We start from the raw sequence: 26754 nt of genomic DNA, 5'->3' as shown, positions 1-26754 counted from the left end.
GCCCTGATGCCAAGGAAGGTCTCTAAGGGCTGCAGCATGTCTTATGCCACCCTAGAGACCCCTCACTCAGCACAGACACACTGCTTACAAGCCTGTGTGTGCTAGTGAGAACAAAATGAGTAAGTCGACATGGCACTCCCCTCAGGGTGCCATGCCAGCCTCTCACTGCCTATGCAGTATAGGTAAGACACCCCTCTAGCAGGCCTTACAGCCCTAAGGCAGGGTGCACTATACCATAGGTGAGGGTACCAGTGCATGAGCACTGTGCCCCTACAGTGTCTAAACAAAACCTTAGACATTGTAAGTGCAGGGTAGCCATAAGAGTATATGGTCTGGGAGTCTGTTTTACACGAACTCCACAGCACCATAATGGCTACACTGAAAACTGGGAAGTTTGGTATCAAACTTCTCAGCACAATAAATGCACACTGATGCCAGTGTACATTTTATTGCAAAACACACCCCAGAGGGCACCTTAGAGGTGCCCCCTGAAACTTAACCGACTGTCTGTGTAGGCTGACTAGTTCCAGCAGCCTGCCACACCAGAGACATGTTGCTGGCCCCATGGGGAGAGTGCCTTTGTCACTCTGAGGCCAGTAACAAAGCCTGCACTGGGTGGAGATGCTAACACCTCCCCCAGGCAGGAGCTGTGACACCTGGCGGTGAGCCTCAAAGGCTCACCCCTTTGTCACAGCCCAGCAGGGCACTCCAGCTTAGTGGAGTTGCCCGCCCCCTCCGGCCACGGCCCCACTTTTGGCGGCAAGGCTGGAGGGAACAAAGAAAGCAACAAGGAGGAGTCACTGGCCAGTCAGGACAGCCCCTAAGGTGTCCTGAGCTGAAGTGACTCTGACTTTTAGAAATCCTCCATCTTGCAGATGGAGGATTCCCCCAATAGGGTTAGGATTGTGACCCCCTCCCCTTGGGAGGAGGCACAAAGAGGGTGTACCCACCCTCAGGGCTAGTAGCCATTGGCTACTAACCCCCCAGACCTAAACACGCCCTTAAATTTCGTATTTAAGGGCTACCCTGAACCCTAGAAAATCAGATTCCTGCAACTACAAGAAGAAGGACTGCCCAGCTGAAAACCCCTGCAGCGGAAGACCAGAAGACGACAACTGCCTTGGCTCCAGAAACTCACCGGCCTGTCTCCTGCCTTCCAAAGATCCTGCTCCAGCGACGCCTTCCAAAGGGACCAGCGACCTCGACATCCTCTGAGGACTGCCCCTGCTTCGAAAAGACAAGAAACTCCAGAGGACAGCGGACCTGCTCCAAGAAAAGCTGCAACTTTGTTTCCAGCAGCTTTAAAGAACCCTGCAAGCTCCCCGCAAGAAGCGTGAGACTTGCCACACTGCACCCGGCGACCCCGACTCGGCTGGTGGCGATCCAACACCTCAGGAGGGACCCCAGGACTACTCTGATACTGTGAGTACCAAAACCTGTCCCCCCTGAGCCCCCACAGCGCCGCCTGCAGAGGGAATCCCGAGGCTTCCCCTGACCGCGACTCTTTGAACCTAAAGTCCCGACGCCTGGGAGAGACCCTGCACCCGCAGCCCCCAGGACCTGAAGGACCGGACTTTCACTGGAGGAGTGACCCCCAGGAGTCCCTCTCCCTCGCCCAAGTGGAGGTTTCCCCGAGGAATCCCCCCCTTGCCTGCCTGCAGCGCTGAAGAGATCCCGAGATCTCTCATAGACTAACATTGAAAACCCGACGCTTGTGTCTACACTGCACCCGGCCGCCCCCGCGCTGCTGAGGGTGAAATCTCTGTGTGTACTTGTGTCCCCCCCGGTGCCCTACAAAACCCCCCTGGTCTGCCCTCCGAAGACGCGGGTACTTACCTGCAAGCAGACCGGAACCGGGGCACCCCCTTCTCTCCATTCTAGCCTATGTGTTTTGGGCACCACTTTGAACTCTGCACCTGACCGGCCCTGAGCTGCGGGTGTGGTGACTTTGGGGTTGCTCTGAGCCCCCAACGGTGGGCTACCTTGGACCAAGAACTGAACCCTGTAAGTGTCCTACTTACCTGGTAAAACTAACAAAAACTTACCTCCCCCAGGAACTGTGAAAATTGCACTAAGTGTCCACTTTTAAAACCGCTATTTGTCAATAACTTGAAAAGTATACATGCAATTTTTATGATTTAAAGTTCCTAAAGTACTTACCTGCAATACCTTTCAAATGAGCTATTACATGTAGAATTTGAACCGGTGGTTCTTAAAATAAACTAAGAAAAGATATTTTTCTATATAAAAACCTATTGGCTGGATTTGTCTCTGAGTGTGTGTACCTCATTTATTGTCTATGTGTATGTACAACAAATGCTTAACACTACTCCTTGGATAAGCCTACTGCTCGACCACACTACCACAAAATAGAGCATTAGTATTATCTATTTTTACCACTATTTTACCTCTAAGGGGAACCCTTGGATTCTGTGCATGCTATTCCTTACTTTGAAATAGCACATACAGAGCCAACTTCCTACAGACAGGTTTCTTGCCCCTTACACAACTGTTCCCTTGTGGGTTCCCCTGGGCCTAGGAGCTCAGCCTTATAAGGTTCTAACTCCCTGGGCTCAGTTCCCCCAGAGGGCAGAACTTCTTCCTGGGAAGAGAGGTTTGTAAGGAAATGCCTCCTTGGCATGGTTGCCCCCTGACTTTTTGCCTTTGCTGATGCTATGTTTACAATTGAAAGTGTGCTGAGGCCTGCTAACCAGGCCCCAGCACCAGTGTTCTTTCCCTAACCTGTACTTTTGTATCCACAATTGGCAGACCCTGGCATCCAGATAAGTCCCTTGTAACTGGTACTTCTAGTACCAAGGGCCCTGATGCCAAGGAAGGTCTCTAAGGGCTGCAGCATGTCTTATGCCACCCTGGAGACCTCTCACTCAGCACAGACACACTGCTTGCCAGCTTGTGTGTGCTAGTGAGGACAAAACGAGTAAGTCGACATGGCACTCCCCTCAGGGTGCCATGCCAGCCTCTCACTGCCTATGCAGTATAGGTAAGACACCCCTCTAGCAGGCCTTACAGCCCTAAGGCAGGGTGCACTATACCATAGGTGAGGGTACCAGTGCATGAGCATGGTACCCCTACAGTGTCTAAGCAAAACCTTAGACATTGTAAGTGCAGGGTAGCCATAAGAGTATATGGTCTGGGAGTCTGTCAAACACGAACTCCACAGCTCCATAATGGCTACACTGAAAACTGGGAAGTTTGGTATCAAACTTCTCAGCACAATAAATGCCCACTGATGCCAGTGTACATTTTATTGTAAAATACACCCCAGAGGGCACCTTAGAGGTGCCCCCTGAAACTTAACCGACTATCTGTGTAGGCTGACTAGTTTTAGCAGCCTGCCACAAACCGAGACATGTTGCTGGCCCCATGGGGAGAGTGCCTTTGTCACTCTGAGGCCAGTAACAAAGCCTGCACTGGGTGGAGATGCTAACACCTCCCCCAGGCAGGAATTGTCACACCTGGCGGTGAGCCTCAAAGGCTCACCTCCTTTGTGCCAACCCAGCAGGACACTCCAGCTAGTGGAGTTGCCCGCCCCCTCCGGCCCGGCCCCCACTTTTGGCGGCAAGGCCGGAGAAAATAATGAGAATAACAAGGAGGAGTCACTGGCCAGTCAGGACAGTCCCTAAGGTGTCCTGAGCTGAGGTGACTCTAACTTTTAGAAATCCTCCATCTTGCAGATGGAGGATTCCCCCAATAGGGTTAGGATTGTGACCCCCTCCCCTTGGGAGGAGGCACAAAGAGGGTGTACCCACCCTCAGGGCTAGTAGCCATTGGCTACTAACCCCCCAGACCTAAACACGCCCTTAAATTTAGTATTTAAGGGCTACCCTGAACCCTAGAAAATTAGATTCCTGCAACTACAAGAAGAAGGACTGCCCAGCTGAAAACCCCTGCAGCGGAAGACCAGAAGACGACAACTGCCTTGGCTCCAGAAACTCACCGGCCTGTCTCCTGCCTTCCAAAGATCCTGCTCCAGCGACGCCTTCCAAAGGGACCAGCGACCTCGACATCCTCTGAGGACTGCCCCTGCTTCGAAAAGACAAGAAACTCCCGAGGACAGCGGACCTGCTCCAAGAAAAGCTGCAACTTTGTTTCCAGCAGCTTTAAAGAACCCTGCAAGCTCCCCGCAAGAAGCGTGAGACTTGCAACACTGCACCCGGCGACCCCGACTCGGCTGGTGGCGATCCAACACCTCAGGAGGGACCCCAGGACTACTCTGATACTGTGAGTACCAAAACCTGCCCCCCCTGAGCCCCCACAGCGCCGCCTGCAGAGGGAAACCCGAGGCTTCCCCTGACCGCGACTCTTTGAACCTAAAGTCCCGACGCCCGGGAGAGACCCTGCACCCGCAGCCCCCAGGACCTGAAGGACCGGACTTTCACTGGAGAAGTGACCCCCAGGAGTCCCTCTCCCTTGCCCAAGTGGAGGTTTCCCCGAGGAATCCCCCCCTTGCCTGCCTGCAGCGCTGAAGAGATCCCGAGATCCCTCATAGACTAACATTGCGAACCCGACGCTTGTTTCTACACTGCACCCGGCCGCCCCCGCGCCGCTGAGGGTGAAATTTCTGTGTGGACTTGTGTCCCCCCCGGTGCCCTACAAAACCCCCCTGGTCTGCCCTCCGAAGACGCGGGTACTTACCTGCAAGCAGACCGGAACCGGGGCACCCCCTTCTCTCCATTCTAGCCTATGCGTTTTGGGCACCACTTTGAACTCTGCACCTGACCGGCCCTGAGCTGCTGGTGTGGTGACTTTGGGGTGGCTCTGAACCCCCAACGGTGGGCTACCTTGGACCAAGAACTAAGCCCTGTAAGTGTCTTACTTACCTGGTTAACCTAACAAATACTTACCTCCCCTAGGAACTGTGAAAATTGCACTAAGTGTCCACTTTTAAAACAGCTATTTGTGAATAACTTGAAAAGTATACATGCAATTTTGATGATTTGAAGTTCCTAAAGTACTTACCTGCAATACCTTTCGAATGAGATATTACATGTAGAATTTGAACCTGTGGTTCTTAAAATAAACTAAGAAAAGATATTTTTCTATATAAAAACCTATTGGCTGGATTTGTCTCTGAGTGTGTGTACCTCATTTATTGTCTATGTGTATGTACAACAAATGCTTAACACTACTCCTTGGATAAGCCTACTGCTCGACCACACTACCACAAAATAGAGCATTAGTATTATCTATTTTTACCACTATTTTACCTCTAAGGGGAACCCTTGGACTCTGTGCATGCTATTCCTTACTTTGAAATAGCACATACAGAGCCAACTTCCTACATTGGTGGCAGCGGTGGGATACAAGACTTTGCATTTGCTGGACTACTCAGCCAATACCTGATCACACGACAAATTCCAAAATTGTCATTAGAAATTGATTTTTGCAATTTGAAAAGTTTTCTAAATTCTTAAAAGACCTGCTAGGGCCTTGTGTTAGATCCTGTTTAGCATTTCTTTTAGAGTTTAAAAGTTTGTAAAAGTTTGAATTAGATTCTAGAACCAGTTGTAGATTCTTAAAAAGTATTCCAACTTTTAGAAGCAAAATGTCTAGCACAGATGTGACTGTGGTCGAACTCGACACCACACCTTACCTCCATCTTAAGATGAGGGAGCTAAGGTCACTCTGTAAAATAAAGAAAATAACAATGGGCCCCAAACCTACCAAAATACAGCTCCAGGAGCTTTTGGCAGAGTTTGAAAAGGCCAACCCCTCTGAGGGTGGCAACTCGGAGGAAGAGGATAGTGACTTGGAGGAAAATTCCCCCCTACCAGTCCTATCTAGGGAGGACAGGGTCCCTCAAACCCTGACTCCTAAAATAATAGTCAGAGATGCTGGTTCCCTCACAGGAGAGACCAACACCTCTGAAATCACTGAGGATAGCCCCAGTGAAGAGGACATCCAGTTAGCCAGGATGGCCAAAAGATTGGCTTTGGAAAGACAGATCCTAGCCATAGAGAGGGAAAGACAAGAGATGGGCCTAGGACCCATCAATGGTGGCAGCAATATAAATAGGGTCAGAGATTCTCCTGACATGTTGAAAATCCCTAAAGGGATTGTAACTAAATATGAAGATGGTGATGACATCACCAAATGGTTCACAGCTTTTGAGAGGGCTTGTGTAACCAGAAAAGTGAACAGATCTCACTGGGGTGCTCTCCTTTGGGAAATGTTCACAGGAAAGTGTAGGGATAGACTCCTCACACTCTCTGGACAAGATGCAGAATCTTATGACCTCATGAAGGGTACCCTGATTGAGGGCTTTGGATTCTCCACTGAGGAGTACAGGATTCGGTTCAGGGGGGCTCAAAAATCCTCGAGCCAGACCTCGGTTGACTTTGTTGACTACTCAGTGAAAACACTAGATGGTTGGATTCAAGGCAGTGGTGTAAGTAATTATGATGGGCTGTACAATCTATTTGTGAAAGAACACCTGTTAAGTAATTGTTTCAATGATAAACTGCATCAGCATCTGGTAGACCTAGGACCAATTTCTCCCCAAGAATTGGGAAAGAAGGCGGACCATTGGGTCAAGACAAGGGTGTCCAAGACTTCAACAGGGGGTGACCAAAAGAAAGGGGTCACAAAGACTCCCCAGGGGAAGGGTGATGAGACAACCAAAACTAAAAATAGTAAAGAGTCTTCTACAGGCCCCCAAAAACCTGCACAGGAGGGTGGGCCCAGAGCCTCTTCACAAAACAATGGGTACAAGGGTAAAAACTTTGATCCCAAAAAGGCCTGGTGTCATAGCTGTAAACAGCATGGACACCAAACTGGAGACAAGGCCTGTCCCAAGAAAGGTTCCACTCCAAACTCCCATCCAGGTAACACTGGTATGGCTAGTCTCCAAGTGGGATCAACAGTGTGCCCAGAGCAAATCAGGGTCCACACTGAAGCTACTCTAGTTTCTGAGGGTGGGGTGGATTTAGCCACACTAGCTGTCTGGCCGCCTAACATGCAAAAATACAGACAGCAACTCTTAATTAATGGGACTAGAATAGAGGGCCTGAGGGATACAGGTGCCAGTGTCACCATGGTGACAGAGAAACTGGTTTCCCCTGGCCAATACCTGACTGGAAAAACTTACACAGTCACCAACGCTGACAATCAGAGAAAAGTACATCCCATGGCAATGGTTACTTTAGAATGGGGAGGGGTCAATGGCCTGAAACAGGTGGTGGTCTCCTCAAATATCCCAGTGGACTGTCTGCTTGGAAATGACCTGGAGTCCTCAGCATGGGCTGAGGTAGAACTAAAAACCCATGCAGCAATGCTGGGTATCCCTGAACTGGTGTGTGTGAAAACAAGAGCACAGTGCAAGGCACAGGGTGAACAAGTAGAGCTGGAGTCTGGAAGAATGGCCCAGCCTACCAAGAGAACAGGAAAGTCAGTTGGGAAACCAACTGCAACACAGCAAAAGAAAGGGAACCTCTCTTCTCAGGAAGAAGTTCTGCCCTCTGAGGGAACTGAGCCTTTGGAGCTTGAACCTTATCAGGTTGAGCTCTTAGGCCCAGGGGGACCCTCAAGGGAGGAGCTGTGTAAGGGACAAGAAACCTGTCCCTCTCTTGAAGGCCTTAGGCAGCAAGCTGCTGAAGAGTCCAAAGGCAAGAAAAATGGAACGCATAGGGTCTATTGGGAAGATGGACTCCTGTACACTGAGGCCAGAGACCCCAAACCTGGTGCCACTAGGAGAGTGGTAGTGCCTCAGCTGTTCAGGAAGTTCATCCTAACATTGGCCCATGACATTCCCCTTGCTGGACATTTGGGACAAACCAAGACGTGGGAGAGGTTAGTCAACCACTTCTACTGGCCCAATATGTCCAACATGGTTAAGGAGTTCTGCCTCTCCTGCCCCACCTGTCAAGCCAGTGGTAAGACAGGTGGGCATCCAAAGGCCCCCCTCATTCCACTTCCAGTGGTGGGGGTTCCCTTTGAAAGAGTGGGTGTGGACATAGTTGGTCCACTAGAACCTCCCACAGCCTCAGGAAATATGTATATCCTGGTAGTAGTGGATCATGCTACCAGGTATCCTGAAGCTATTCCCCTTAGGTCGACTACTGCCCCTGCAGTAGCCAAGGCCCTCATTGGTATCTTTACCAGAGTGGGTTTCCCTAAGTAGGTGGTGTCTGACAGAGGTACCAACTTCATGTCAGCATACCTAAAGCACATGTGGAATGAGTGTGGAGTGACTTATAAATTCACTACACCATACCATCCACAAACTAATGGCTTGGTTGAGAGATTCAACAAGACATTAAAAGGCATGATCATGGGGCTCCCAGAAAAGCTCAAAAGGAGATGGGATGTCCTCTTACCATGTCTGCTTTTCGCTTACAGAGAGGTGCCACAGAAGGGAGTAGGATTCTCACCCTTTGAACTTCTGTTTGGTCATCCTGTAAGGGGACCACTTGCCCTTGTTAAAGAAGGCTGGGAGAGACCTCTCCATGAGCCTAAACAGGACATAGTGGACTATGTACTTGGCCTTCGCTCTAGAATGGCAGAGTACATGGAAAAGGCAACAAAAAACCTTGAGGCCAGCCAACAGCTCCAGAAGTTTTGGTATGACCAAAAGGCTGCACTGGTTGAATTCCAACCAGGGCAGAAAGTCTGGGTTCTGGAGCCTGTGGCTCCCAGGGCACTCCAGGACAAATGGAGTGGCCCTTACCCAGTACTAGAAAGGAAGAGTCAGGTCACCTACCTGGTGGACCTGGGCACAAGCAGGAGCCCCAAGAGGGTGATCCATGTAAACCGCCTTAAGCTCTTCCACGACAGGGCTGATGTCAATCTGTTGATGGTAACAGATGAGGATCAGGAGGCAGAGAGTGAACCTCTCCCTGATCTTCTGTCATCAGACCCAAAAGATGGCACAGTAGATGGAGTGATCTACTCAGACACCCTCTCTGGCCAACAGCAAGCTGATTGTAGGAGAGTCCTACAACAGTTTCCTGAACTCTTCTCCTTAACCCCTGGTCAGACACACCTGTGTACCCATGATGTGGACACAGGAGACAGCATGCCTGTCAAGAACAAAATCTTTAGACAATCTGACCATGTTAAGGAAAGCATCAAGGTGGAAGTCCACAAGATGCTGGAATTGGGAGTAATTGAGCGCTCTGACAGCCCCTGGGCTAGCCCAGTGGTCTTAGTCCCCAAACCTCACACCAAAGATGGAAAGAAAGAGATGAGGTTTTGTGTGGACTACAGAGGGCTCAATTCTGTCACCAAGACAGATGCTCATCCAATTCCAAGAGCTGATGAGCTCATAGATAAATTAGGTGCTGCCAAATTCTTAAGTACCTTTGACTTGACAGCAGGGTACTGGCAAATAAAAATGGCACCTGGAGCAAAAGAGAAAACAGCATTCTCCACACCTGATGGGCATTATCAGTTTACTGTTATGCCCTTTGGTTTAAAGAATGCCCCTGCCACCTTCCAAAGGTTGGTGAATCAAGTCCTTGCTGGCTTGGAGTCCTTTAGCACAGCTTATCTTGATGATATTGCTGTCTTTAGCTCCACCTGGCAGGATCACCTGGTCCACCTGAAGAAGGTTTTGAAGGCTCTGCAATCTGCAGGCCTCTCTATCAAGGCATCCAAATGCCAGATAGGGCAGGGAACTGTGGTTTACTTGGGCCACCTTGTAGGTGGAGGCCAAGTTCAGCCACTCCAACCCAAGATCCAGACTATTCTGGACTGGGTAGCTCCAAAAACCCAGACTCAAGTCAGGGCATTCCTTGGCTTGACTGGGTACTATAGGAGGTTTGTGAAGGGATATGGATCCATTGTGACAGCCCTCACTGAACTCACCTCCAAGAAAATGCCCAAGAAAGTGAACTGGACTGTGGAATGCCAACAGGCCTTTGACACCCTGAAACAAGCAATGTGCTCAGCACCAGTTCTAAAAGCTCCAGATTATTCTAAGCAGTTCATTGTGCAGACTGATGCCTCTGAACATGGGATAGGGGCAGTTTTGTCCCCAACAAATGATGATGGCCTTGACCAGCCTGTTGCTTTCATTAGCAGGAGGTTACTCCCCAGGGAGCAGCGTTGGAGTGCCATTGAGAGGGAGGCCTTTGCTGTGGTTTGGTCCCTGAAGAAGCTGAGACCATACCTCTTTGGGACTCACTTCCTAGTTCAAACTGACCACAGACCTCTCAAATGGCTGATGCAAATGAAAGGTGAAAATCCTAAACTGTTGAGGTGGTCCATCTCCCTATAGGGAATGGACTTTATAGTGGAACACAGACCTGGGACTGCCCATGCCAATGCAGATGGCCTTTCCAGGTTCTTCCACTTAGAAAATGAAGACTCTCTTGGGAAAGGTTAGTCTCATCCTCTTTCGTTTGGGGGGGGGGTTGTGTAAGGAAATGCCTCCTTGGCATGGTTGCCCCCTGACTTTTTGCCTTTGCTGATGCTATGTTTACAATTGAAAGTGTGCTGAGGCCTGCTAACCAGGCCCCAGCACCAGTGTTCTTTCCCTAACCTGTACTTTTGTATCCACAATTGGCAGACCCTGGCATCCAGATAAGTCCCTTGTAACTGGTACTTCTAGTACCAAGGGCCCTGATGCCAAGGAAGGTCTCTAAGGGCTGCAGCATGTCTTATGGCACCCTGGAGACCTCTCACTCAGCACAGACACACTGCTTGCCAGCTTGTGTGTGCTAGTGAGGACAAAACGAGTAAGTCGACATGGCACTCCCCTCAGGGTGCCATGCCAGCCTCTCACTGCCTATGCAGTATAGGTAAGACACCCCTCTAGCAGGCCTTACAGCCCTAAGGCAGGGTGCACTATACCATAGGTGAGGGTACCAGTGCATGAGCATGGTACCCCTACAGTGTCTAAACAAAACCTTAGACATTGTAAGTGCAGGGTAGCCATAAGAGTATATGGTCTGGGAGTCTGTCAAACACGAACTCCACAGCTCCATAATGGCTACACTGAAAACTGGGAAGTTTGGTATCAAACTTCTCAGCACAATAAATGCCCACTGATGCCAGTGTACATTTTATTGTAAAATACACCTCAGAGGGCACCTTAGAGGTGCCCCCTGAAACTTAACCGACTATCTGTGTAGGCTGACTAGTTTTAGCAGCCTGCCCCAAACCGAGACATGTTGCTGGCCCCATGGGGAGAGTGCCTTTGTCACTCTGAGGCCAGTAACAAAGCCTGCACTGGGTGGAGATGCTAACACCTCCCCCAGGCAGGAATTGTCACACCTGGCGGTGAGCCTCAAAGGCTCACCTCCTTTGTGCCAACCCAGCAGGACACTCCAGCTAGTGGAGTTGCCCGCCCCCTCCGGCCCGGCCCCCACTTTTGGCGGCAAGGCCGGAGAAAATAATGAGAATAACAAGGAGGAGTCACTGGCCAGTCAGGACAGCCCCTAAGGTGTCCTGAGCTGAGGTGACTCTAACTTTTAGAAATCCTCCATCTTGCAGATGGAGGATTCCCCCAATAGGGTTAGGATTGTGACCCCCTCCCCTTGGGAGGAGGCACAAAGAGGGTGTACCCACCCTCAGGGCTAGTAGCCATTGGCTACTAACCCCCCAGACCTAAACACGCCCTTAAATTTAGTATTTAAGGGCTACCCTGAACCCTAGAAAATTAGATTCCTGCAACTACAAGAAGGACTGCCCAGCTGAAAACCCCTGCAGCGGAAGACCAGAAGACGACAACTGCCTTGGCTCCAGAAACTCACCGGCCTGTCTCCTGCCTTCCAAAGATCCTGCTCCAGCGACGCCTTCCAAAGGGACCAGCGACCTCGACATCCTCTGAGGACTGCCCCTGCTTCGAAAAGACAAGAAACTCCCGAGGACAGCGGACCTGCTCCAAGAAAAGCTGCAACTTTGTTTCCAGCAGCTTTAAAGAACCCTGCAAGCTCCCCGCAAGAAGCGTGAGACTTGCAACACTGCACCCGGCGACCCCGACTCGGCTGGTGGCGATCCAACACCTCAGGAGGGACCCCAGGACTACTCTGATACTGTGAGTACCAAAACCTGCCCCCCCTGAGCCCCCACAGCGCCGCCTGCAGAGGGAAACCCGAGGCTTCCCCTGACCGCGACTCTTTGAACCTAAAGTCCCGACGCCCGGGAGAGACCCTGCTCCCGCAGCCCCCAGGACCTGAAGGACCGGACTTTCACTGGAGAAGTGACCCCCAGGAGTCCCTCTCCCTTGCCCAAGTGGAGGTTTCCCCGAGGAATCCCCCCCTTGCCTGCCTGCAGCGCTGAAGAGATCCCGAGATCCCTCATAGACTAACATTGCGAACCCGACGCTTGTTTCTACACTGCACCCGGCCGCCCCCGCGCCGCTGAGGGTGAAATTTCTGTGTGGACTTGTGTCCCCCCCGGTGCCCTACAAAACCCCCCTGGTCTGCCCTCCGAAGACGCGGGTACTTACCTGCAAGCAGACCGGAACCGGGGCACCCCCTTCTCTCCATTCTAGCCTATGCGTTTTGGGCACCACTTTGAACTCTGCACCTGACCGGCCCTGAGCTGCTGGTGTGGTGACTTTGGGGTGGCTCTGAACCCCCAACGGTGGGCTACCTTGGACCAAGAACTAAGCCCTGTAAGTGTCTTACTTACCTGGTTAACCTAACAAATACTTACCTCCCCTAGGAACTGTGAAAATTGCACTAAGTGTCCACTTTTAAAACAGCTATTTGTGAATAACTTGAAAAGTATACATGCAATTTTGATGATTTGAAGTTCCTAAAGTACTTACCTGCAATACCTTTCGAATGAGATATTACATGTAGAATTTGAACCTGTGGTTCTTAAAATAAACTAAGAAAAGATATTTTTCTATATAAAAACCTATTGGCTGGATTTGTCTCTGAGTGTGTGTACCTCATTTATTGTCTATGTGTATGTACAACAAATGCTTAACACTACTCCTTGGATAAGCCTACTGCTCGACCACACTACCACAAAATAGAGCATTAGTATTATCTATTTTTACCACTATTTTACCTCTAAGGGGAACCCTTGGACTCTGTGCATGCTATTCGTTACTTTGAAATAGCACATACAGAGCCAACTTCCTACAAGGTTCTTTTTCTTTTGTTGTGTTGAAGCTGGTTCCCCAGTCTTCTTTCCTTTTCTCTTGGAGGGTTGGGCCATTATTCCAGGCTCCAACACCACTTTTTCACCCTGAGCTTTGCTCTGTGCCCTTGTCTTGACACACACCAGTTCAGGAATACCCAGCATGGCTGCATGGGTTTTGAGTTCTACCTTAGCCCATGCTGAGGGCTCCAGGTCATTTCCAAGCAAACAGTCAACTGGGATATTTGAGGAGACTACCACCTGTTTCAGGCCATTTACCCCTCCCCATTCTAAAGTTACCATAACCATGGAATGTACTTTAGTCTGATTGGACAAACCTATCCAGTCACCAACGCTGACAGTCCGGTATTGTCCTGGGGAAACCAGTTTCTCTGTCACCATGGTGACACTGGCACCTGTATCTCTCAGGCCTTCTACACTAGTCCCATTAATTAAGAGTTGCTGCCTGTATTTGTGCATATTAGGGGCCAGGCAGCCAGTGTGGCTAAGTCAATCCCACCCTCAGAAACTAATGTAGCTTCAGTGTGATCCCTGATTTGCTCTGGGCACACTGTTGATCCCACCTGGAGACTGGCTATTCCAGTGCTAACTGAAGTAGTAGTTGAAGTGGAACCTTTCTTGGGACATCCCTTGTCTCCAGTTTGGTGTCCCTGCTGATTACAGCTACGACACCAGGCCTTTTTGGGATCAAAGTTTTTACCCTTGTACCCAAAATTGGGTTGTGAAGAGGCTTTGGACCCTCCCTCCTGAGCAGGTTTTTGGGGGCCTGTAGAAGACTCTTTACTTTTACCCTTGGATGTCTCAACACTCTTCCCCTGGGGAGTCTTTGTGACCCCTTTCTTTTGGTCACCCCTGTGGAAGTCTTGGTCACCCTAGTCTTGACCCAATGGTCCGCCTTCTTTCCCAATTCTTGGGGAGAAATTGGTCCTAGGTCTACCAGATGCTGATGCAGTTTATCATTGAAACAATTACTCAAAAGGTGTTCTTTCACAAATAAATTGTACAGCCCATCATAATCATTTACACCACTGCCATGAATCCAACCATCCAGTGTTTTGACTGAGAAGTCAACAAAATCAACCCAGGTCTGGCTCGAGGATTTTTGAGCCCCCCTGAACCTAATCCTGTACTCCTCAGTTAAGAATCCAAAGACCTCAATCAGGGTAGCCTTCATAAGGTCATAGGATTCTGCATCTTTTCTAGAGAGTGTGAGGAGTCTATCCCTACACTTTCCAGTGAACATTTCCCAAAGGAGAGCACCCCAGTGAGATTTGTTTACTTTTCTGGTTGCACAAGCCCTCTCAAAAGCTGTGAACCATTTGGTGATGTCATCACCATCTTCATATTTAGTTACAATCCCTTTGGGGATTTTTAGCATGTCGGGAGTATCTCTGACCCTATTTAAATTGCTGCCACCATTGATGGGACCTAAGCCCATCTCTTGTCTTTCCCTTTCTAGGGCTAGGATCTGTCTTTCCAAAGCCAATCTTCTGGCCATCCTGGCTAACATGAGGTCATCTTCATTGAGGCTGCCCTCAATGCTTCCAGAGTTGCTGGACTCTCCTGTGAGAGAAATGGCATCTCTGACTATCACTTGTGGAGTCGGGGTTGGAGGGAACCCTGGTCTCCCTATCTAGGACTGGAGGTGGGAGTTCCTCCAAATCACTAGCATCCCCCTCTGTGAGGACATCATCAGAGGGGATATTTTTAGCAATCTCTGCCAAAAGCTCCTGGATCTGTACTTTGGTAGGGTTTGAACCAGTATCTCTTTGATTTTGCAGAGAGACCTTAACTCTGACATCCTAAGATGCAGGTAATGGGTGAGGTTGAGTTCCATCACAATCTCTTCTGTAGTAGACATTTTGTTTCTAAAAGTTGGAATACTTTTTAAGAATCTAAAACTATCTCTAGAACTTAATTCAAACTTTTACAAAACTTTTAAACTCTAAAAGAAATGCTAACAGGGACTAACACAAGGCCCTAGCAGGACTTTTAAAAAATTTGAAAAAGAGCTCAAATTTCAAAAATCAGTTTCTAATGACAATTTTTGGAATTTAGTAGTGTGATCAGGTATTGGCTGGGTAGTCCAGCAAATGCAAAGTCTTGTACCCCACCCCTGATCCACAAATGTAGGAAGTTGGCTCTGTATGTACTAATTCAAAGTAAGAAATAGCATGCACAGAGTCCAAGGGTTCCCCTTAGAGGTAAGATAGTGGCAAATGGGGAGGGGACACAAGTCAGCACAAAAAGTACACCCTCAGCGGCACAGGGGCGGCCAGGTGCAGAGTGCAAACAGTCATCGGGTTTGCAATAGGTTTCAATGGGAGACCCAGGGGTTTCTTCAGCGATGCAGGCAAGGGAGGGGGCTCCTCGGGGGTAGCCACCACCTGGGCAAGGGCGAGGGCCACCTGGGGGTCGCTCCTGCACTGGAGGTCGGATCCTTCAGGTCCTGGGGGCTGCGGGTGCAGTGTGTTTTCCAGGCGTCGGGTTCTTTGAAGCAGGCAGTCGCGGTCAGGGGGAGCCTCGGATTCCCTCTGCAGGCGTCGCTGTAGGGGCTCAGGGGGGTCAACTCTGGCTACTCACAGGGTCGCAGTTGCCGGGGAGTCCTCCCTGTAGTGTTGGTTCTCCGTAGGTCGAGCTGGGGGCGTCTGGTGGAGAGTGGAAAGTCTCATGCTTCCTGCGGGAAACGTGTGGTCTTTAAAAGTTGCTTCTTTGTTGCAAAGTTGCAGTCTTTGTGGAACAGGGCCGCTGTCCTCTGGCGTTCTTGGTCCTTTTAGATGCAGGGTAGTCCTCTGAGGCTTCAGAGGTTGCTGGACCCTGGAGGGACGCGTCACTGTTGCAGTTTTTCTCGAAGTGGGGAGACGGGCCGGTAGGGCTGGGGGCCAAAGCAGTTGGTGTCTCCTTCTCGGCAGGGCTTCAGGTCACCAGTCCTTCTTTGTCTTCAGGTTGCAGGAATCTTTCTTCCTCGGTTCTGGGAGCCCCTAAATACTCAATTTAGGGGGTGTGTTTAGGTCTGGGAGGTTAGTAGCCTATGGCTACTAGCCCTGAGGGTGGCTACACCCTCTTTGTGCCTCCTCCCGGTGGGGAGGGGGGGGGGGTCACATCCCTAATCCTATTGGGGGAATCCTCCATCTGCAAGATGGAGGATTTCTAAAAGTCAGTCACCTCAGCTCAGGACACCTTAGGGGTTGTCCTGACTGGCCAGTGACCCCTTGTTTTTCTCATTATCTCCTCCGGCCTTGCCGCCAAAAGTGGGGCCGTGGCCGGAGGGGGCGGGCATCTCCACTAGCTGGGATGCCCTGTGGCGCTGTAACAAAGGGTGTGAGCCTTTGAGGCTCACCACCAGGTGTTAAAGTTCCTGCAGGGGGAGGTGAGAAGCACCTCCACCCAGTACAGGCTTTGTTCCTGGCCACAGAGTGACAAAGGCACTCTCCCCATGTGGCCAGCAACATGTCTGGTGTGTGGCAGGCTGGTAAAACTAGTCAGCCCACACTGGAAGTCGGGTATGTTTTCAGGGGGCATCTCTAAGATGCCCTCTGGGGTGTATTTCACAATAAAATGTACACTGGCATCAGTGCGCATTTATTGTGCTGAGAAGTTTGATACCAAACTTCCCAGTTTTCAGTGTAGCCATTATGGTGCTGTGGAGTTCGTGTTTGACAGACTCCCAGACCATATACTCTTATGGCTACCCTGCACTTACAATGTCTAAGGTTTTGCTTAGACACTGTAGGGGCATAGTGCTCATGCACCTATGCCCTCACCTATGTTATAGTGCACCCTGCCTTAGGGCTGTAAGGCCTGCTAGAGGGGTGACTTATCTTTACCTCTAGGCAGTGTGAGGTTGGCATGGCACCCTGAGGGGAGTGCCATGTCGACTTAGTCATTTTCTCCCCACTAGCACACACAAGCTGGCCAGCAGTGTGTCTGTGCTGAGTGAGGAGTCCCCAGGGTGGCATATGACATGCTGCAGCCCTTAGAGACCTTCCTTGGCATCAGGGCCCTTGGTACCAGAGGTACCAGTTACAAGGGACTTACCTGGATGCCAGGGTGTGCCAATTGTGGAGACAAAGGTACAGGTTAGGGAAAGAACACTGGTGCTGGGGCCTGGTTAGCAGGCCTCGGCACACTTTCAAATCATAACTTGGCATCAGCAAAGGCAAAAAGTCAGGGGGTAACCATGCCAAGGAGGCATTTCCTTACATTAAGCATGTATCCTAATAATTGTCTAGTATAAGCCTGTATATCTAATAGAGACTTCTAGTTGCAGATTCCCTACCTTTTGAATTTCCCCAGGTGTCAGACTGGATCTGGAGATTTTTTCTTTGAGCAGTACTCCTGTACGCCGTTAGGTGGAGTCAGTCGACTCCGCAAGTGTTGCGTCGCCATGATGAAGTTGCGGTCGTATATAGGTGCCACCAACGCACGCTGAGTCAGTTCTTTTCTTTCCGTGCCAGCCTACGCGCAGAAGAGCTACCCCAGTAATTTTTTTACTAACTGCGCATTTTATCAAATTAGTTTTTGACGAGTTTTGATGCGTTGACGGATGTCCCGTAAGACTGGATTGAAGTCATGATCCGCACCTCGTGTGCCTCTGGTGTTTGGAGCACGAACATGACCTGAAGTCGTGCTCAGAGTTTTGGGGCTTGAACCCGAAAGCTTTGAGGAATCAGTCCCTAAAGCACATGGTGGCTCAAAACTTAAGTCCGCGTTGTTCCCTATCCCGTTTGAGAGGAAGGTCAGAAGACCGGTCACGGAGTCACCACCATTCTTCGTCCAACTCATCTGGACATTTGGGTAAGAAGTCGTCGTCGAAGAAGGCAAAACGGTCTTTGACTTTGCCCTGTCGCTTGCATGACCCAATGCGGGAAGAGCTTCGACGCTCTAGGCCTCAGTCTTCAGAGCCTCAGTCTGGGTCCGCTTCGTGCCTCCCCAAATTTCTGGGTGCAGGGGCTACCCCTGCCCAACTAAAGGAGTTCTTTGAGGCCATGCTCCTCATATTTGTGCAGCCGAACCCATCCTCTGTGCCTTCTGGCCTAGGGGAATCGGTGAGGGCTCCCTCGGGTTCAAAGTTAGTGACTTCGGTCCTGACTCCTGAGGGCACCTCAGGATCCGCCTCCCCGGTGTTGGGTCAGACGTCGACGCTTACGGTGCTGATCGGGCCCACAATTGACGTCCATCCTATACTCATTCCCGATGATCCGGAACAACGTAGTTCGACGCCACACCGTTTTCTAGCTTTCTAGCTTCTTCTGTGGTGGTCAGGCCTAACCTCTTGACCGAAGTGCTTCAGCCTGGTGCCTCCAACTCGGAAACCCCTTCTTCCCTTTAATGAAGCACTTGCAGACATCCTACTGGGGACCTGTTCTAAACCCAGCACAGGGGCTCCTGTGAATAGGACAATTGCCTTCCATCGGCCTGCGCCGAATGACCCAAATTTCCTCACCCAACACCCTCTGCCTGAAAGCCTTGTCATCCAGGCTTCTTTATCCTCTGGCGCATTCCTTACCGCTCCCCTGGACAAGGAATCAAAAAAACTGGTTAACTTAGGGAAGAAGATGTTTTCTTCTGCCAGTCTAGCGCTGCGGTCTGTGAACACTGCATGCCTTTTGGGCTGCTATTCCCTAATCTCTGGGAAACGATCGTGCAAGTGGTGCCCCAAGTTCCGGAAGAGGCCCGGAATTTTCTCTCCCAAGCCATGACACACGGGAGAGACGCAGCCAAGTTCGTGATCTGTTGTGGACTGGATAAGACTGACTCACTGGGCCGATCGGTTGCATTGATGGTGGCACTGAGACGCCACGCCTGGTTGAGGACGTCTGACTTTTCGGGGAATGTCCAGCAATCCTTGATGAACATGCCCTTTGATGGCACTTGTTTCTTCGGAGACATGGCAGACTCGGCGCTCGAGCGCTTTAAGGATTCCCAGGCTACGGCTCAATCCCTTGGCCTCGCAGCTGCTCCTCGCCCCCCCCTCAGTCTACCTCTCACGGCTACGGAAGGGGCACCCAACTGTGTCCATTTCCACCGAGTCAGCGACCCACGCATGCTGCACAACCCCTGCGCAGACGCAGGATCCATGACCTCGTGGGTCAGCGGGCCGCCCAGTCCACACCGCTCCCACCTCTGCTTCAAAACCTTCCTAGTTCATTAAGACATCCAGGACCAGTTGGCGGCAGGATTCACCATCATCTGCCCCTGTGGGAATCCATTACCACGGACCGGTTCTGCAGATCGTCCGAAGGGGATACTCCCTGCCCTTCGAGACTTCTCCTCCAGCCATGCCGCCATCATTCGATCACCTGTCTGAGGATCATTTGGCACTTTTCCGCAAGGAAGTCATGGCTCTCCTGGCAAAGGGAGCCATAGAGAAGGGTCCCTGCGTCAGAAGTAGGTCTAGGTTGCTATTCCCGCTACTTTTTGGTGCCCAAAAAAGGACAAGGGCTTCGTTCTATCCTAGACCTCCGGTCCCTCAATCTCTTTCTCAAGAAGAAGTTCAAGATGTTAACCCTGGCTCAGGTCCTTTCTGCCCTGGACCCTGGAGTTGGACTTGAAGGGCGCCTATTTCCATATTTGTAGGAAGTTGGCTCTGTATGCACTATTTCAAAGTAAGGAATAGTATGCACAGAGTCCAAGGGTTCCCCTTAGAGGTAAGATAGTGGCAAAAAGAGATAATACTAATGCTCTATTTTGTGGTAGTGTGGTCGAGCAGTAGGCTTATCAAAGGAGTAGTGTTAAGCATTTGTTGTACATACACACAGGCAATAAATGAGGAACACACACTCAGAGACAAATCCAGCCAATAGGTTTTGTTATAGAAAAATATATTTTCTTAGTTTATTTTAAGAACCACAGGTTCAAATTCTACATGTAATATCTCATTTGAAAGGTATTGCAGGTAAATACTTTTGGAACTTTGAATAATTACAATAGCATATATACTTTTCACATAAAACACAAATAGCTGTTTTAAAAGTGGATACAGTGCAATTTTCACAGTTCCTGGGGGGAGGTAAGTTATTGTTAGTTTTAGCAGGTAAGTAAATCACTTACAAGTCTCCGGTTTGGGTCCAAGGTAGCCCACCGTTGGGGGTTCAGAGCAACCCCAAAGTTACCACACCAGCAGCTCAGGGCTGGTCAGGTGCAGAGGTCAAAGAGGTGCCCAAAACACATAGGCTTCAATGGAGAGAAGGGGGTGTCCCGGTTCCAGTCTGCCAGCAGGTAAGTACCCGCGTCTTCGGAGGGCAGACCAGGGGGGTTTTGTAGGGCACCGGGGGGGACACAAGTCAGCACAAAAAGTACACCCTCAGCAGCGCGGGGGCGGCCGGGTGCAGTGTGCAAACACGTGTCGGGTTTTCAATGAGAGACCAAGGGATCTCTTCAGCGGTGCAGGCAAGGGGGGGGGGGGGCTCCTCGGGGTAGCCACCACCTGGGCAAGGGAGAGGGCCTCCTGGGGGTCACTCCTGCACAGAAGTTCCGTTCCTTCAGGTGCTGGGGGCTGCGGGTGCAGGGTCTTTTCCAGCCGTCGGGACTTTAGGTTCAGGCAGTCGCGGTCAGGGGGAGCCTCGGGATTCCCTCTGCAGGCGTCGCTGTGGGGGCTCAGGGGGGACAACTTTGGTTACTCACGGTCTCTGAGTCGCCGGAGGGTCCTCCCTGAGGTGTTGGTTCTCCACCAGTCAAGTCGGGGTCGCCGGGTGCAGTGTTGCAAGTCTCACGCTTCTTGCGGGGAGTTGCAGGGGTCTTTAAATCTGCTCCTTGAAACAAAGTTGCAGTTCTTTTGGAGCAGTGCCGCTGTCCTCGGGAGTTTGTCTTTCTTGAAGCAGGGCAGTCCTCAGAGGATTCAGAGGTCGCTGGTCCCTTGGAAAGCGTCGCTGGAGCAGGTTTCTTTGGAAGGCAGGAGACAGGCCGGTAAGTCTGGGGCCAAAGCAGTTGGTGTCTTCTGTTCTTCCTCTGCAGGGGTTTTTCAGCTCAGCAGTCTTCTTCTTCTTGTAGTTTCAGGAATCTAAATTCTTAGGTTCAGTGGAGCCCTTAAATACTAAATTTAAGGGTGTGTTTAGGTCTGGGGGGTTTGTAGCCAGTGGCTACTAGCCCTGAGGGTGGGTACACCCTCTTTGTGCCTCCTCCCAAGGGGAGGGGGTCACATTCCTATCCCTATTGGGGGAATCCTCCTTCTACAAGATGGAGGATTTCTAAAAGTCAGTCACCTCAGCTCAGGACACCTTAGGGGCTGTCCTGACTGGCCAGTGACTCCTCCTTGTTTTTCTCATTATCGCTCCTGGACTTGCCGCCAAAAGTGGGGGCTGGGTCCAGGAGGCAGGCATCTCCACTAGCTGGAGTGCCCTGGGGCATTGTAACACTAAGCTTGAGCCTTTGAAGCTCACTGCTAGGTGTTACAGTTCCTGCAGGGGGGAGGTGTGAAGCACCTCCACCCAGAGCAGGCTTTGTTTCTGTCCTCAGAGAGCACAAAGGCTCTCACCGCATGAGGTCAGACACTCGTCTCTCAGCAGCAGGCTGGCACAGACCAGTCAGTCCTGCACTGAACAATTGGGTAAAATACAGGGGGTATCTCTAAGATGCCCTCTGTGTGTATTTTTTAATAAATCCAACACTGGCATCAGTGTGGGTTTATTATTCTGAGAAGTTTGATACTAAACTTCCCAGTATTCAGTGTAGCCATTATGGAGCTGTGGAGTTCGTTTTTGACAGACTCCCAGCCCATATACTCTTATGGCTACCCTGCACTTACAATGTCTAAGGTTTTGCTTAGACACTGTAGGGGCATAGTGCTCATGCACATATGCCCTCACCTGTGGTATAGTGCACCCTGCCTTAGGGCTGTAAGGCCTACTAGAGGGGTGACTTACCTATGCCACAGGCAGTGGGAGGTTGGCATGGCACCCTGAGGGGAGTGCCATGTCGACTTAGTCATTTTCTCCCTATCAGCACACACAAGCTGGCAAGCAGTGTGTCTGTGCTGAGTGAGGGGTCCCTAGGGTGGCATAAGACATGCTGCAGCCCTTAGACACCTTCCCTGGCATCAGGGCCCTTGGTACCAGGGGTACCAGTTACAAGGGACTTACCTAGGTGCCAGGGTTGTGCCAATTGTGGAAACAATGGTACATTTTAGGTGAAAGAACACTGGTGCTGGGGCCTGGTTAGCAGGGTCCCAGCTCACTTCTCAGTCAAGTCAGCATCAGTATCAGGCAAAAAATGGGTGGTAACTGCAACAGGGAGCCATTTCTTTACAATATTCCTGTCCTGCTAGCCCACAGATGTTATTTAAGATTTGTGGTAGGTCACAAGCACTTTCCTTTCACTGTGCCCCTCCTTTGGCCTTACCAGTGCCCCTCTGGTGTTCACAAAAGTGATGGTAGTGGTTTCAGCTCATCTGCACAGGTTAGGGGTCCCAGTCTTCCCCTACCTCGACGACAATGTTGAAGGCGGACACACCCCAGAAAGTCATCTCCCACTTCCAGATTACAGCAAACGTCCTGCATTTGCGGGGGTTCACTATCAGTGTGCCGAGGTTGCACCTGACTTCACCCTCAGATGCTCCCTTTCATCCGAGCTGTTCTGGACACAGTGCAGTTTCAGGCTTATCCTCCCGAAAAGTGAGTCCAGGATATTCTGGCTATGAGACCGATGTTTCAGCCTCTATTCTGGATTTCGGTGAGAATGACTGAGGCTGCTGGTCTTCATGGCCTCCTCCATCCTGCTGGTACAACATGCCAGATGGCATATGTGGGCTCTGCAGTGGGACCTGAAGTTCCAGTGGGCGCAACATCAGGGGAGTCTCTCCGACATGGTTCAGATCTCGGAGGGAACTGCGAAAGACCTGCAGTGGTGGTTGCCCAGTCCACATTGGGTCAAGGTCAGATCCTTTGCCCTTCCCCCAACCAGTGACAGATGCATCACTCCTGGGATGGGGCAGCCACATGGGAGTGGTGGAGATCAGAGGCCTCTGAACTCCGACGGAGTCCCTCTCTACATCAACCTTTTGGAGCTCCGGGCGTTCCGACTTGCATCGAAAGCATTCCTTCCCTCTCAAAAGGAAAGTGGTGCAGGTGTTCACCGACAACACCACCGCCATATGGTATTGCAACAAACAGAGCGGAGTGGGGTTGTGGACCCTTTGTGGAGAGGCTCTTCGCTTTTGGACATGGCTGGAACACCAGAGCATTTCCCTGAATGCCAGAGCATACAAACTCAGCTGTTGATGCATAGTCGATCACGAATGGCATCTCCATCTGAAGGTGGCACAAGGTCTCTTTCAGCAGTAGGGAGAGCCTTGGTTAGATCTGTTCGCCTCCGCAGTGAACACGCAATGTTAGCTATTTTGCATGTTGGAGTTTCCAAGGGGGCATTTGCTCGTCGACGCTTTTCCTCACGATTGGAACGCGAGTCTCCTGTACGCCCTTCCGCCAATACCACTTCTGCCCAGAGTTCTGAAGAAGATCAGGCAAGACCGGGCCCAAATAATCTTGGTAGTCCGGACTGGGCACGAAGAGTCTAGTAACCTGAGCTCTTGAGCATGGCCATTGATCCTCTGATCAGTTTTCCCCTTCGGGAGGATCTTCTGTCGCAGCAGGGGATGGCTATCCACCCAAACCTGTCCAGTCTCCACCTCCTTGCGTGGAGAATGAGTGCCGACAGTTGACAGCTTTTGAACTTCCACCTGAAGTCTGAAATGTTATCTTGGCAGCCAGGCTTCCCTCCACCAAAATGGTATATGCCTGTCGTTGGAAGAAATTTGTGGCATGGTGTATCAACAAATCTGTTAATTCCCCTGTCTGCACCTCGTTCAGAGGTTCTCCTCTTTATCCTCTCTCTTGCCCAGCAGGGTTCTACTCTGGGAACCCTCAAGGGATATTTGTCTGCCTTCTTAAGGCTACCAGACCAACCTTCTCTTTCCAATTCTCCCATTGTTGGGAAGTTTCTTAAAGGCCTCACTCATATGTTCCCTCCTGTTCCATTCATCATGCCCCTGTGGGATTTAAACTTGGTCTTCACATACCTCATGTGCGCCCCTTTTGAGCCGCTCCACAATTGTCCTTTACGCCTCTTAACGCTTAAAACAGCTTTCTTGGTTGCCATCACCTCTGCTCGCAGAGTGAGTGAGCTTCAGGCTCTTTTTTTGGAGCCACCATTCCTAGCAGTACATCCTGACAAAGTGGTGCTTCGTACCAGGGCTTCCCTTCTTCCCAAAGTGGTAATGTCTTTTCACATAGGCCAATCTATCACCTAGCCTACTTTTTACGCACCCTCACATCCCTGACATGAGGAAGAGAGACTCCACCTTCTTTATCCAAAAGGAGCATTGGCATTCTATCTATATCGTACCAAAGATTTCCGGGTGGATGATCAACTCTTTGTGGGATATATTGGGGAACGCAGTGCAGAAGAGGACGATTTCACAATGGATAGTCCTCTGCATCAAGATGTGCTACGCTTTGGCGAAAAAGAAAACCGCCTGAGGGTTTGCACGCGCATTCTATCAGAGCAACTGCTGCTACCATAGCGTTAGCATGTGGAGTTCCTGTCCTGGATATCTGTCAGACCGCAACGTGGGTGTCCTTACATACATTCGCCATGCATTACTGCCCGGACAGTCGAGTCAGCAGGGGTGGCTATATTGGCCATTCGGCCCTGCAGAATATTTTGGTGTGATCTTAGTTCCAAGCCCACCACTGGGGATAGTATTGCTCGGTTATTTGTTCCAAGGTGAGAAATCTGCAACTAGAAGTCTGTTATATATACAAGTTACTTACCATTGGTTACGATATGTCTGGTAGAGATTTATTCTAGTTGCAGATTCCTTACTGATCCGCCCATCCTCCCCACACTGCAAACTGATTTCTAGGGACAGGTACTTCCTTCTGAGGGCCCTAGTTTTGGCTCATCATTCTGTGTTCTTCATGGCTCCGCGCTACTGGTTTGTAAAGTCGTGACAAACTGACGTCAACGCACCAGAGTGTCGCGTATATACGATGGTGACGTCATCATGGCGACCACGACACCAGCGGAGTTGACAGACGCCACCTAACTGTGCACATGGGCGCTGCTCGAGGAAAACATCTCTGGATCCAGTCCGAAGCCTGGGGAAATTAAAAAATAAGTAATCGGCAACTAGAATGTTTCTACCAGATATATCGCTATGAAGGTAAGTAACTTATACATCATAACTTAGAGCCATGTCTTCCTTCTAAAGTGACTAAAGTACAGAGGGCAAGAGAATTATTTCTACGCCCAGTTAACGTCAACTGTTCCTCCTTTTGAAAAGAAACAAAGGTCCTCGTGTATCTCTTATCTTCGTAGGGGTCAAATCTTCTCATCCCATTATGTATGTATATCACTTACAAATTAATTACTTCAATGTGGAAGCCATAGTATACCTTCACATAATCTCCATCAAAAATACCAATGACTAAAGTTCCCAGATGGTGACAGAAATAGTCCATGTGTCATCCACAGTGAAAACCACTGTTTGGATATCTTTATGCTAAATTTATTGAATAAAAGGTATAAATAGTAAGATAAGTTCATTGGGACAAAAAGATTTGAGTAATTATTGAATCATTGCCATGGAAGTCAAATTTCTGTTATATATTCTTTCCCCGTTGGGCAGTCACTTCGCCAGTGTTCTTTTGTCCCCCACCAGCCTTAAAAGAGGAGGACAGGCTCCATCTCTTAGATCCCAAAAGAGCTTTGAGGTTTCACATTGATTGTACCATGGAGTGGGTGGTCACATTTTTGTGGGATCTTCAGGAGCAAACAGAAGGATGTGTACGATGTGTAGAAGAGCACCCTCTAGTGATATTTCTCATGCTGCAAAGTGGGCATTGGTCCATATGTTTATGAAGCACTACTGCCTTGACATCGAGATACAGTGAGAGGAATACTTCGACCACCTGGTCCTATCAGACTTGAGCCCACTGTGCAGGCACTCCACCTTTGAAGGCATTGCTATGGTATCCATTCTAAGGTGAGGAAACTGCAGTTAGAAGTATCCAGCAGAAGAAAATGTTACTTACCTTTGGAAACGCTCTATTTGTTGGATACTCTTATCTAGCCTTGAATTCCTCACTGGCAACCCCCAGCTCAGTGCCTCCCTTTTCTGCAGAATGGACTCTTCTCCATGTTAAAAAGATTCCAATTTAGTGATATGCATACTGTTGATATATCATCAGCCAATGGCTCCACAGGGGATACTCTAACTGCAGATTCCAGACTGCCCCCAACCTTCCTGTTCTGCAAAGTGGTCACTTATTAACATCTAAAATGTCTAAGGATGCAGGCTGAAAAAGAAAATGTTAGTCTATGGGTGATTCTTAAATGTTCAGGGTGCCACCTTTCAGTGCATGGTAGCACTAATAGAAAATTCTGAGGAACCAGTCTGGCACCTGGGGAATAATCCAAGGTGATAAATCTTTCAGTCCATGCTTAAAAGTGCATTATTGAAGATTTATGTAACTTGGTCTCCTAGGATTGTGGTATCTCCCCAGATTGCATATAATTGTCGGATTTGTTAAAATATGCTTTCCTGGGTTGCGTTCTGGAGTTGAATTGTGCATCATTAAGGTGTTTGGAGAAAAGGACTGTTCTGAGAAACGGGTCTTGTAATGTCCTTTACCTCCGTTACCTGTTTGCTTGAAGGGATAAAGGAGACCCTTGTGCTGT

At 50.0% G+C, this 26754-nt stretch overlaps 1 protein-coding gene across 2 annotated transcripts in view; it reads left to right on the top strand.

Annotated features, from left to right (window-relative positions):
• TCERG1 (transcription elongation regulator 1) overlaps positions 1-26754 on the top strand; it is a 737036-nt gene that overhangs the window by 115397 nt on the left and 594885 nt on the right. The gene's annotated exons all lie outside the window — the stretch shown is intronic.

The sequence above is a fragment of the Pleurodeles waltl genome, chromosome 7, assembly GCF_031143425.1.
Source record: "Pleurodeles waltl isolate 20211129_DDA chromosome 7, aPleWal1.hap1.20221129, whole genome shotgun sequence".
Lineage (NCBI taxonomy): Eukaryota > Metazoa > Chordata > Amphibia > Caudata > Salamandridae > Pleurodeles > Pleurodeles waltl.
This window is presented reverse-complemented; position numbering and strand designations above follow the sequence as displayed.